Below are 15,360 nucleotides of genomic sequence, written 5' to 3'. Positions count from 1 at the left end.
TGTGCTCGTGTGTGTATCCCTGTTCTCAGGGTGGCCTGAAGCCCGGCCGGTATCTTCCCCACTGCAGAACATACAACTACCCAAGGTAGAAGTGTATGACAATGTGCTCGTGTGTGTAGCCCTGTTCTCAGGGTGGCCTGAAGCCCGGCCGGTATCTTTGCCACTGCAGAACATACAACTACCCGAGGTAGAAGTGTATAACAATGTGCTTGTATGTGTAGACCTGTTCTCAGGGTGGCCTGAAGCCCGGCCGGTATCTTCCCCACTGCAGTACATACAACTACCCGAGGTAGAAGTGTATGACAATGTGCTCGTGTGTGCAGCCCTGTTCTCAGGGTGGCCTGAAGCCCGGCCTGTATCTTCCCCACTGCAGAACATACAACTACCCGAGGTAGAAGTGTATGACAATGTGCTTGTGTGTGTTGCCCTGTTCTCAGGGTGGCCTGAAGCCCGGCCTGTATCTTCCCCGCTGCAGAACATACAACTACCCGAGGTAGAAGTGTATGACAATGTGCTCGTGTGTGTAGACCTGTTCTCAGGGTGGCCTGAAGCCCGCCCGGTATCTTCCCCGCTGCAGAACATACAACTACCCAAGGTAGAAGTGTATGACAATGTGCTCGTGTGTGTAGCCCTGTTCTCAGGGTGGCCTGAAGCCCGGCCTGTATCTTCCCCACTGCAGAACATACAACTACCCGAGGTAGAAGTGTATGACAATGTGCTCGTGTGTGTAGACCTGTTCTCAGGGTGGCCTGAAGCCCGGCCGGTATCTTTCCCACTGCAGAACATACAACTACCCGAGGTAGAAGTGTATAATAATGTGCTCGTATGTGTAGACCTGTTCTCAGGGTGGCCTAAAGCCCGGCCGGTATCTTCCCCACTGCAGAACATACAACTACCCAAGGTAGAAGTGTATGACAATGTGCTCGTGTGTGTAGCCCTGTTCTCAGGGTGGCCTGATGCCCGGCCTCTATCTTCCCCACTGCAGAACATACAACTACCCGAGGTAGAAGTGTATGACAATGTGCTTGTGTGTGTAGACCTGTTCTCAGGGTGGCCTGAAGCCCGGCCGGTATCTTTGCCACTGCAGAACATACAACTACCCGAGGTAGAAGTGTATAACAATGTGCTTGTATGTGTAGACCTGTTCTCAGGGTGGCCTGAAGCCCGGCTGGTATCTTCCCCACTGCAGAACATACAACTACCCGAGGTAGAAGTGTATGACAATGTGCTCGTGTGTGCAGCCCTGTTCTCAGGGTGGCCTGAAGCCCGGCCTGTATCTTCCCCACTGCAGAACATACAACTACCCGAGGTAGAAGTGTATGACAGTGTGCTCGTGTGTGTAGCCCTGTTCTCAGGGTGGCCTGAAGCCCGGCCGGTATCTTTCCCACTGCAGAACATACAACTACCCGAGGTAGAAGTGTATAACAATGTGCTCATATGTGTAGACCTGTTCTCAGGGTGGCCTGAAGCCCGGCCGGTATCTTTCCCACTGCAGAACATACAACTACCCGAGGTAGAAGTGTATAACAATGTGCTCATATGTGTAGACCTGTTCTCAGGGTGGCCTGAAGCCCGGCCGGTATCTTCCCCACTGCAGAACATACAACTACCCGAGGTAGAAGTGTATGACAATGTGCTCGTGTGTGCAGCCCTGTTCTCAGGGTGGCCTGAAGCCCGGCCTGTATCTTCCCCACTGCAGAACATACAACTACCCGAGGTAGAAGTGTATGACAATGTGCTCGTGTGTGTGTAGCCCTGTTCTCAGGGTGGCCTGAAGCCCGGCCGGTATCTTCCCCACTGCAGAACATACAACTACCTGAGGTAGAAGTGTATGACAATGTGCTCGTGTGTGTAGCCCTGTTCTCAGGGTGGCCTGAAGCCCGGCCTGTATCTTCCCCACTGCAGAACATACAACTACCCGAGGTAGAAGTGTATGACAATGTGCTCATGTGTGTGTAGCCCTGTTCTCAGGGTGGCCTGAAGCCCGGCCGTTATCTTCCCCACTTCAGAACATACAACTACCCGAGGTAGAAGTGTATGACAATGTGCTCGTGTGTGTAGCTCTGTTCTCAGGGTGGCCTGACGCCCGGCCTCTATCTTTCCCACTGAAGAACATACAACTACCCGAGGTAGAAGTGTATAACAATGTGCTTGTATGTGTAGACCTGTTCTCAGGGTGGCCTGAAGCCCGGCTGGTATCTTCCCCGCTGCAGAACATACAACTACCCAAGGTAGAAGTGTATGACAATGTGCTCGTGTGTGTAGCCCTGTTCTCAGGGTGGCCTGAAGCCCGGCCTGTATCTTCCCCACTGCAGAACATACAACTACCCGAGGTAGAAGTGTATGACAATGTGCTCGTGTGTGCAGCCCTGTTCTCAGGGTGGCCTGAAACCCGGTCTGTATCTTCCCCACTGCAGAACATACAACTACCCGAGGTAGAAGTGTATGACAATGTGCTTGTGTGTGTAGACCTGTTCTCAGGGTGGCCTGAAGCCCGGCCGGTATCTTTCCCACTGCAGAACATACAACTACCCGAGGTAGAAGTGTATAACAATGTGCTCGTATGTGTAGACCTGTTCTCAGGGTGGCCTGAAGCCCGGCCGGTATCTTCCCCACTGCAGAACATACAACTACCCGAGGTAGAAGTGTATGACAATGTGCTTGTATGTGTAGACCTGTTCTGAGGGGGTTCTGAAGCCCGGGCCTGTATCTTTCCCACTGCAAAACATACAACTACCCGAGGTAGAAGTGTATGACAATGTGCTCGTGTGTGTAGACCTTTTCTCAGGGGGTCTGAAGCCCAGCCGGTATCTTCCCCACTGCAGATGTTGTGTGTAGTGACAGGGGAACAGTGCTTATCCCAAGTATTGACCTGGTATTTGTACAATGATAAGATGTCAGCAGTTCTCCAGATGTTATTCCAAAGTTAGTTTGTTTAATAAGGATATTCAAAAAGTGTTGTGGGAATATTAAATACTCAGGTTAAGTTTTATGTAAAGTTCTTGATCAGCCTTAGCATTGGACTATTGGAGGCATGCGTAAGCATTATGTTTGTGTAATTGATAACTTCTCAGTGCAAGTAGATTCCCATTTGAAAATATTTTTGTTGTGAAAGTAAAATTTGAGAGCAGAGAATTCTGTGCAGTGTATATGTGTATGTATAGATATATATAAAGAGAAGAAGAATCAGTTTGTAGGTATCAGTTTTAGTTACTGCCCAGTGTGAATGTTTAAGATAAATCTGTCATTGTTAAGGTTTTTCTTCAAATTAATTATCTGATTAAGATCAATTACTGATTATGCAATGAAAAGCTTGTTCTTCACAGGAAGTGTCCAACTGGGAGCGAAAGGCGTGAGAACCAGAGTCTAACAGAATGTGGACGGATAAAGGAAGGTAAACCGGTAGCACCCAAGGCACTCTTGATGGCACTTGCATTGATGGTGTATGACCTCACATATGCCCCAAGACTGCAAGGATCGACGTGGTAAGATCTAATTGGTATGTCCCAGGCTTTACAGCTGTTGCTGCTAAATTCTGTTAGAGCTGTTTGATTTGCCTACAGAACAGTCCTGGCAGACCGGTGCCAACCTTATCATACCCGCCTCCCACGAAGAGAACAGACCTTAAGAGACCTTCCCAGGTAAAACAAACCAGAGTAGGGGGAGAAAAATTGGTTTGAGACACTTGTCAGATAAACATGTGGAATCTGTGTATATTTCTGTGAATAGGAGCTGTTCCAGGTAATCAGCTGAGAATAAGGTATAAATCCTGATGGAAAGTTTAATACCAAGTGCAAATACAATGTACCCAGTAACTACACATTGTCTAGGTGCCCAGTCCAGTGGAATAGATTCGTTTTTCTTACATAAAGGTGTTTGTTTGATGTCGTTTAAGGGCCTGTCATTATTATTGTATGTACTTAGAACAACGTTTATAGTGTATGCGGATGATGTTATCACCAGATTAGTATTTATTTTAACAATTGACAAGGGTTGGGGGTCTCCAGCAAGTGCCAGTAAACATGAACTAGAAAACTTTTAATATGAAGAACTCCATCACTGAGATGTGGCAGGCGCAGCCTGAGCCAGTACAACGCGTTTGTCATGAACTGACGGCAGTGTCACAATTCTAAGCTGCCGTGCAGACAAGTAACTTTCCAGAGAAGGAGGACAGATGCGGAGGGTTTGTGGTAGTCACAATAAAACTCCACTAATCCGCCTTCGTGGGAACTCACCCCGGGCTCACAGCATGAGGTGCTATGTACAGCCCGGTGACGTATACTAAAAGAGACAGTGTCTGACAGATGAGAAGGACCAAACCAAGTCCTGATGACATCAGCAAAGTAAAGTAAAGACCAAAGACCTGAGTGAATCCGTCAGCAGTATCAAGTGTTTTAATAAGTAAGTGACCAGGTGGAGGATAATAATAAATCCCCCACTGGACACCACTGTGCAGTCTGACTCCACAATTGTGTGGGTTACCCTGAGGGTGACAGTCAGTGAAAAGCAGAAGACAGAAGAAGAAGAGGATGATGATATACAGGACTTGTCAATGCACTGATGGGACCCATTCAGCAAATAACCCAAGCACTCAAACGTATGAATGAATAAGATTAGTTTAATTCTTGTATTATTTAATTTTCAGTTTATTCTTCACTGAAATAAATCTTCACAAAATTTCAGTAATTGCTAACAAGCAATTGTAATCTTCAGTAATTGCTGACAAGCGATTGTAAATTTGATGTTTCGGCCGACTCTGGCCTTTTTCAAAATCGCTTAAACTGAATGGAGCTGTGGAACTGTGTAATGAGGCGTCTACCAGACGCTCTGCATGTGTGTCTGCTCGGGTCGGCACATTTACAATCGCTTGTCAGCAATTACTGAAAATTTACAATCGCTTGTCAGCAATTACTGAAGATTACAATTGCTTGTTAGCAATTACTGAAATTTTGTGAAGATTTATTTCAGTGAAGAATAAACTGAAAATTAAATAATACAAGAATTAAACGAATCTTATTCATTCATACGTTTGAGTGCTTGAGTTATTTGCTGAATGACTATTGTGGGTTTGCCAAACCCGAACCCTCACAGCACCTCAACATCTCTACCAGGAGTGCTATCCAATTATTTTTTTTATATATATACTGATGGGACCCAAACCTGAGGGGTGATAGTATTATTTTCTTAGTTGAGACCCTATTGTCTGAGGTTTATAATTATAATGTGTGTAAACATGCCACGATATTGTGAATAACAACTTGAGGTGTTTTATATGGAGGTGTGAGGTGAAGGTCACTGGTTGTTGTCACTCATATCTAAGAAGCACATGGCAGCAATGACAGCCCGGAGGTTATGTTACCCAGGTGTCTTTCGGTTTGAGGAAGATGCTGCCCATGACCTGTTATATCTGCAGGGGTAAAAGTCCCATTAGGACAGTAAGTGACAGTGCGACAATTATTACCATTAATAAAAATGTAGACTGGATTAATTATATATATTACAACCAGCAGCGGTTTGTAGATTATACCAAGACAACCATCCTGTATCCTGAGGAGAATAGGGACAGTTAGGACCACTCCGAAACCTTGGAAGTCCAGGTACAAAGGGGGGTTACTCATAAGGAGTAGCTCGTCTCAAGCTGGTGAAGAAATCCAAAACCCCTACCCGCCTGGTTCGAGTGGTCAGTAGTAGGTTGCTAGGCAAGACTCAGGGATAGAGTAATAATGTTTTTAGGGGGGACTGTCAGGGATCATTACTATGTATATTGTTTGCAAAAACATCTTTGCTTTATATCAGTATATTCCACAAAGATTTGTAAATGAAACAAGATGGAGTCTGTATGAGAAACACGCCTATGGAGACACCGCCCCAGGAATGCAAGAGGAGTGTACAGAAGAACTTACAGCTGGGGAGCCAATGGGGCTTAAGCACGTCCCACATCTCTAGGGAGGATATTTTTGTGTTTCTTTGTTCAATAAAGTTTAGTCTTCACTTCCTACTTCACTGAGGGAGGATGTGTACCAACATTTGTCTGCCTGGTATATTTCTTACACGCATGCCCTCAGTTTCCAATTTACAGAGGTGGCTATTCAGGTGTAAAATAACAGGGAAAAGGAAGTATACCCTGACATACTGTACATACCATACAATCACCATACAATCACCATACACACCACACAATCACCATAAACACCATACTATCACTATACACTCACCATACAAAGCATACAATCACCATACAAACCATACAATCACCATACACATCATACAATCACCATACACACCATATATTCACCATACAATCACTATACACACACACACACACACACACACACACTCACACACACACACACCATACTATCACCATGCACGCTATACATTCACCATACAATCAATCACCATATTCACCATACATCCACCATACACATCATACAATCACCATATATACCATACAATCACCAAACACACCATACACACCATACATTCACCTTACAATCACCATACACACCATACAATCAACATACACACCATATATTCACCATACAATTACCATACACATCATACAATCACCATATTCACCATACATTTACCATACACACCATATAGTCATCATACAATCACCATACACACCATTCAATCACCATAAACACTATATATTCACCATTAAAGCACCATATATTCACCATAAAAGCACCATACAATCACCACACAAACCATATAATCACCATACACACCATACATTCACCATAAAATCACCATACAAACCACACAATCACAATACACATCAAGCAATCACCATACAGACCATACAATCACCATACACACCATATATTCACCATACACATCAAATAATCACCATACAATCACCACACAATCACCATACAGACCATACAATTCCAATACACATCATACAATCACCATACAAAATATACAATCACCATATACATCAGGGGTCTCAAGCACGCGGCCCGTGAGCCGCATGCGGCCCCTGGGGCTGTCATCTGCAGCCCGCGGGACACAGAGCCGCTAGTATCGGCTCTGCTCTGAGACCCTGGAATTCGCTGACATCGCTGTCCACATATGAACAGCGATGTCTGGGGCTTCCCCAGAGCCGGAGTCCCGGCCAGAGCGCTGGTGTCGGCTCTGCTCCGGGACTCTGTGGAATTCCCTGACATCGCTGCCCATATATGGACAGTGTGTCAGGGTCTTGCCCAGAGCGGAGCAGAGCGCTGGTGTCGGCTCTGCTCCTGGACTCTGTGGAATTCCCTGACATCGCTGTCCACATATGAACAGCGATGTCTGGGGCTTCCCCAAAGCCGGAGTCCCGAGCAGAGCACTGGTGTCGGCTCTGCTCCGGGTGTCTGTGGAATTCCCTGACATCGCTGTCCACATATGAACAGCGATGTCTGGGGCTTCCCCAGAGCCGGAGTCCCGGGCAGAGTGCTAGTACAGGCTCTGCTCCGGGACTCTGTGGAATTCCCTGACATCGCTGCCCATATGTGGACAGTGTGTCAGGGTCTTCCCCATAGCGGAGTCCCGGGCAGAGCGCTAGTATAGGCTCTGCTCCGGGACGCTGTGGAATTCCCTGACATCGCTGCCCATATATGGACAGTGTGTCAGGGTCTTCCCCAGAGCGGAGTCCCGGGCAGAGCGCTATTATCGGCTCTGCTCCGGGACTCTGGGGAAGCCTCTGACATCGCTGTTCATACATCGACAATGATGTCAGGGGCTTCCCCAGAGCAGGAGTCCCAGTGATGTCAGGAGCACAGCTGGAGTCCCAGGAAGAGCCTACTAGCGCTCTGCCTGGGACTCCAGCTCTGGGGTTGCTCCTGACATCTCTGTCCATATATGGACAGTGATGTCAGGAGCAGAGCTGGAATCCCAGGCAGAGTGCCAGAAGCGGCTCTGCTCCGGGACTCCAGCTCTGGGCAAGCCCCTGACATCACTGGGGCAGCCTCTACAGATTGCACTGTGGCATTATCTGAAGAGGACACTGGCATTATCTAGGGGTGTGTTGCATTATCTACAGAGGGCACTGTGGCCTTATCTACAGAGGGCACTGTGGCCTTATCTACAGAGGGCACTGTGGCCTTATCTACAGAGGGCACTGTGGCCTTATCTACAGAGGGCACTGTGGCCTTATCTACAGAGGGCACTGTGGCCTTATCTACAGAGGGCACTGTGGCCTTATCTACAGAGGGCACTGTGGCCTTATCTACAGAGGGCACTGTGGCCTTATCTACAGAGGGCACTGTGGCCTTATCAAGGGGTGTGTTGCATTATCCACAGAGGGCACTGCGGCAGCATCCACAGAGGGCACTGCGGCAGCATCCACAGAGGGCACTGCGGCAGCATCCACAGAGGGCACTGCGGCACTATCTAAAAAGGGGCTGCCCAATCTTGACATGTGTGCTAACTGAGCCTCCGGACTGCATTTAGCGACACTTAAACTGGAAAGCTGGATTGTTGAAATAAGCACGTGGAGAAATATCTCAAATTTTAAACCTAGCGCTATTATTCTAGTAATGTAGTGTTATTATTCTAGTAATATAGTGTTATAGTAGTTCAAATAACTAATTGATTAACAATAATTTTGTATTGTATCAAATTTGAAAGTAATGCGGCCCGTCAACTTCCCATTTTTTCTATATGCGGCCCACTTACCCGGCCGAGTTTGAGACCCCTGATGTACATCATAAATTCTCCATGCAATCTCCAAACACATCATACAATCACCGTACATACAATACATTCACCATACTATTACCATACACACCATACAATCTCCATACAATTACCATACACACCATAGAATCACCATACACACCATACATTCACCGTACAAACCAATCAATCACCATACACACCATACACACCATACATTCAGCATACAATCACCATACATTCACCATACACACTATACATTCACCAAACACACCATACATTCACTATAAAATCACCATACACATAATGCAATCACCATACACACCATTCATTCACCATACAATCACCATACACACACACACCATACAATCACCATACACACATCATACAATCAACATACACACACCATACAATCATCATACACACCATACGTACATTTACCATACACATCATACAATCACCATACACACCATTCATTCACCATACAATCACCATACAGACACACACCATACAATCATCATACACACAGCATACAATCACCATACACACACACACCATACAATCACCATACACACATCATACAATCAACATACACACACCATACAATCATCATACACACCATACGTACATTTACCATACACATCATACAATCACCATACATACCATAAAATCACTATACACCATACATTCACCATACACACCATACAATCACCGTACAATCACCAAACACACCATACAAACATCGTACACACCATACAAACACCGTACACATCATACAATCACTATACACACACCATACAATCACCACACACACCATACATCCAACATACAATCGCCATACATTCACCAGACACACTATACATTCACCATACACACCATACAATCACCATACACACCATATATTCACCATACAATCACCATAAATACCATATATTCACCATACATTCAACATACAATCAACATACAAACCATAAAATAACCTTACAGATCATACAATCACCATACACACCATATATTTACCATACAATTACTATACACACACACACCATACAATCACCATACATACCATAAAATCACTATACACACACCATACATTCACCATACACACCATACAATCACCGTACAATCACCATACACACAATACAATCACCATACAAACCATACAACCACCATATACATCAAGCAATCACCATACAGACCATACAATCAACAAAACACAACATATATTCACCATACAATCAATCACCATACACACCATACATTTACCATACACATCATACAATCAACATACAATCACCACACAATCATCATACACACCATACAATTACCATACACACCATACAATCACCATTCAAACTATACAATCACCATTCACATCATAAATTCATCATACAATCTCCATACACACCATACAATCACCATACATACCTTACATTCACCATACAATCGCAATACACACCATACAATCACCATACACACCATACATTCACCATACAATCACCATAAATACCATATATTCACCATACATTCAACATACAATCACCATACAAACCATAAAATAACCATACAGATCATACAATCACCATACACACCATATATTTACCATACAATCACTATACACACACACACACACACACACACACACACACACACACACCATACAATCACCATACATACCATAAAATCACTATACACACCATACATTCACCATACACACCATACAATCACCGTACACACAATACAATCACCATACAATCACCATACACACAATACATTCACTATACAATCACCATACACACAATAGAATCACCATACAAACCATACAACCACCATATACATCAAGCAATCACCATACAGACCATACAATCAACAAAACACAACATATATTCACCATACACTCAATCACCATACACACCATACAATCACCATACACACCATACAATCACCATTCAAACTATACAATCACCATTCACATCATAAATTCATCATACAATCGCCATACACACCATACAATCACCATACACACCATACATTCACCATACAATCACCATACAATTACTAAACACACCATACAAACACCGTACAAACCATATAAACACTGTACGCACAATACAAACACCGTACAACCCAAACACCATACACACTATATGATCACCATACACACAATACATCCACCATACATACTATAAAATTCACCATACACACCATACAATCACCATACACACCATACAATCACCATACACACCAGACATTCACTATACACACCATACATTCACCATACAATCACCATACACATCATATATTCACCATACAATCACTACACACACACACACACACACACACAACACACACTATACATTCACCATACAATCAATAACCATATTAACCATACACATCATACAATCACCATATACACCATACAATAACCATACACACCATACAATCACCATACAAGCCATACAATCACCATATGTTCACCATACAATCAGCATACACACCGTGCAACCACCATACAAAACATACAATTACCATACACATCATGCAATCACCATACACACCATTCACCATACAATCAATCACCATGCATGCCATACATTCACCATACACATCATACAATCAACATACACACAATACAATCACCATACAGACCATACCATCACTATAAAAACAACATACAATCACCATACACACCATATATTTACCATACAATCACTATACACACACACACACACACACACACACACACACACCATACAATCACCATATATACCATAAAATCACTATACACATTATACATTCACAATACACACCATACAATCACCGTACAATCACCATACACACAATACAATCACCATACAATCACCATACACAAAATACATTCACTGTACAATAACCATACACACAATACAATCACCATACAAACCATACAACCACCATATACATCAAGCAATCACCATACAATCACCATACAAACCATACAATCAACAAAACACACCATATATTCACCATACAATCAATCACCATACACACCATACATTTACCATACACATCATACAATCACCACACAATCACCATACAAACCATACAATCACCATACACACCATGCACTCACCACACAAACCATACAATCACCATACACATCATACATTCAACATGCAATCACCATACACACCATACATTCACAATACATTCACCATACAATCACCATACACATCATATATTCACCATACAATCACTACACACACACACACACACACACACACACACACACAACACACACTATACATTCACCATACAATCAATAACCATATTAACCATACACATCATACAATCACCATATACACCATACAATAACCATACACACATACAATCACCATACAAGCCATACAATCACCATATGTTCACCATACAATCAGCATACACACCGTGCAACCACCATACAAAACATACAATTACCATACACATCATGCAATCACCATACACACCATTCACCATACAATCAATCACCATGCATGCCATACATTCACCATACACATCATACAATCAACATACACACAATACAATCACCATACAGACCATACCATCACTATAAACACAACATACAATCACCATACACACCATATATTTACCATACAATCACTATACACACACACACACACACACACACACACCATACAATCACCATATATACCATAAAATCACTATACACATTATACATTCACAATACACACCATACAATCACCGTACAATCACCATACACACAATGCAATCACCATACAATCACCATACACAAAATACATTCACTGTACAATAACCATACACACAATACAATCACCATACAAACCATACAACCACCATATACATCAAGCAATCACCATACAATCACCATACAAACCATACAATCAACAAAACACACCATATATTCACCATACAATCAATCACCATACACACCATACATTTACCATACACATCATACAATCACCACACAATCACCATACAAACCATACAATCACCATACACACCATGCACTCACCACACAAACCATACAATCACCATACACATCATACATTCCACATGCAATCACCATACACACCATACATTCACAATACATTCACCATACAATCACCATACAATCACCAAACACACCATACAAACACTGTACCCACCATACAAAAACCGTATAAGCCAAACACCATACACACCATACATTCACCAGACACACAATAAAATTCACCTTACACACCATACAATCACCATACACACCATACAATCACCATACACACCATACAATCACCATACACACCAGACATTCACCAAACACACCATACATTCACCATACAATCACCATACACATCATATATTCGGCATACAATCACTATACACACACACACACACACACACACCATACACACTATACATTCACCATACAATCAATCACCATATTAACCATACACATCATACAATCACCATATACACCATACAATAACCATATACACCATACAGTCACCATACACACCATGCTATCACCATACACACCATGCAATTGCCATACACACCATAAAATCACCATACACCCTATACAATCACCATATGTTCACCATACAATCAGCATACACACTGTGCAACCACCATACAAAACATACAATCACCATACACATCATGCAATCACCATACACACCATTCACTATACAATCAATCACCATGCATAAAATACATTCACCATACACATCATACAATCAACATATACACAATACAATCACCGTACAAACCATACAATCACCATACACATCAAGCAATCACCATACAGACCATACAATCACCATACACACCATGTATTCACCATACCAGCACTATAAACACAACATACAATCACCATGCACACCATACATTCACCATACAATCAATCACCATACACACCATACATTTACCATACACATTATACAGTCACCACACAATCACCATACAAACCATACAGTCACCATACACACGATGCAATCACCACACAAACCATACAATCACCATACACATCATATATTTAACATGCAATCTCCAAACACACCATACAATCACCACACACAACATACATTCACCATACAATCACCATATACACCATACAATCGCAATATATACCATACAATCACCATACACACCATACATTCACCATACACACCATACAATCACCATACACACCATACAATCACCATACACACCATACAGTCACCATACACACCATACATTCACCAATCACCATACACACCATACAATCAGCATACACACCATACATTTACCATACACATCATACAATCCCCATACATTCCATACAATCACTATACACACACACACACACCATACAATCGCAATATATACCATACAATCACCATACACACCATACAATAAACATACACACCATACATTCACCATACACATCATACATTCACCATACATTCACCATACACATCATACATTCACCATACACACCATACAATCACCATTCAATCGCCAAACACACCGTACAATCACCATACTCACCATACAATCACAATATATACCATACAATCATCATAAACACCATACATTCACCATACACACTAAACAATCAACATACACACCATACAACAACCATACACACCATACCGTCACCATACACACTATACATACACCATACACACCATACATTTACCATGCAATCACCATATAAACCATACATTCACCATACGCACTATACATTCACCAAACAATCACCATACACACCATACATTTACCATACACATCATACAATCACCATGCACATCATACATATACCATACATATCATACAATCCCCATACATTCCATACAATCACTATACACACACACCATACAATCACAATATATACCATACAATCACCATACACACCATACATTTACCATACACTCTATACAATCACCATACACAGCATACAATAAACATACACACCATACATTCACCATACACATCATACATTCACCATACACACCATGAAATCACCATTCAAACACCATACACAACATACATTCACCATATAATCACCATACACACCATACAATCACCATACACACCATACATTCAACATACAGACCATACATTTACCATACACACCATATATTCACCATACATTCACCATACAATCACCATACACACCATACAATCGCAATATATACCATACAATCACCGTACACACCATACATTCACCATACACACTATACAATCACCGTACACACTATGAAATCACCATACACAACATTAATTTACCATACACACTATACATTCACCATACACACCCTACATTCACCATGCAATCACCATACACACCATACAATCACCATACACACCATACATTTACCATACATATCATACAATCACCATGCACACCATACATTTACCATACATTTCATACAATCCCCATACATACCATACAATCACTATACACACACTATACATTCACCATAAACACAATACATTCACCATACACACATTACATTCACCATACACACAGTACATTCACCATACACACCATATATTCACCATACATTCACCATACAATCACCAAACACACCATACAATCACTATACACACTATAAATTCACCATACAATCACCATACAGACCATACATTCACCATACACACCATATATTGACCATATAATCATCATACACACCATATGTTCACCATAAATAC

Source organism: Rhinoderma darwinii, unplaced genomic scaffold (assembly GCF_050947455.1).
Source record: "Rhinoderma darwinii isolate aRhiDar2 unplaced genomic scaffold, aRhiDar2.hap1 Scaffold_711, whole genome shotgun sequence".
In the NCBI taxonomy this organism is placed as follows: Eukaryota; Metazoa; Chordata; class Amphibia; order Anura; family Rhinodermatidae; genus Rhinoderma; species Rhinoderma darwinii.
Note: the sequence above shows the minus strand (reverse complement) of the source record.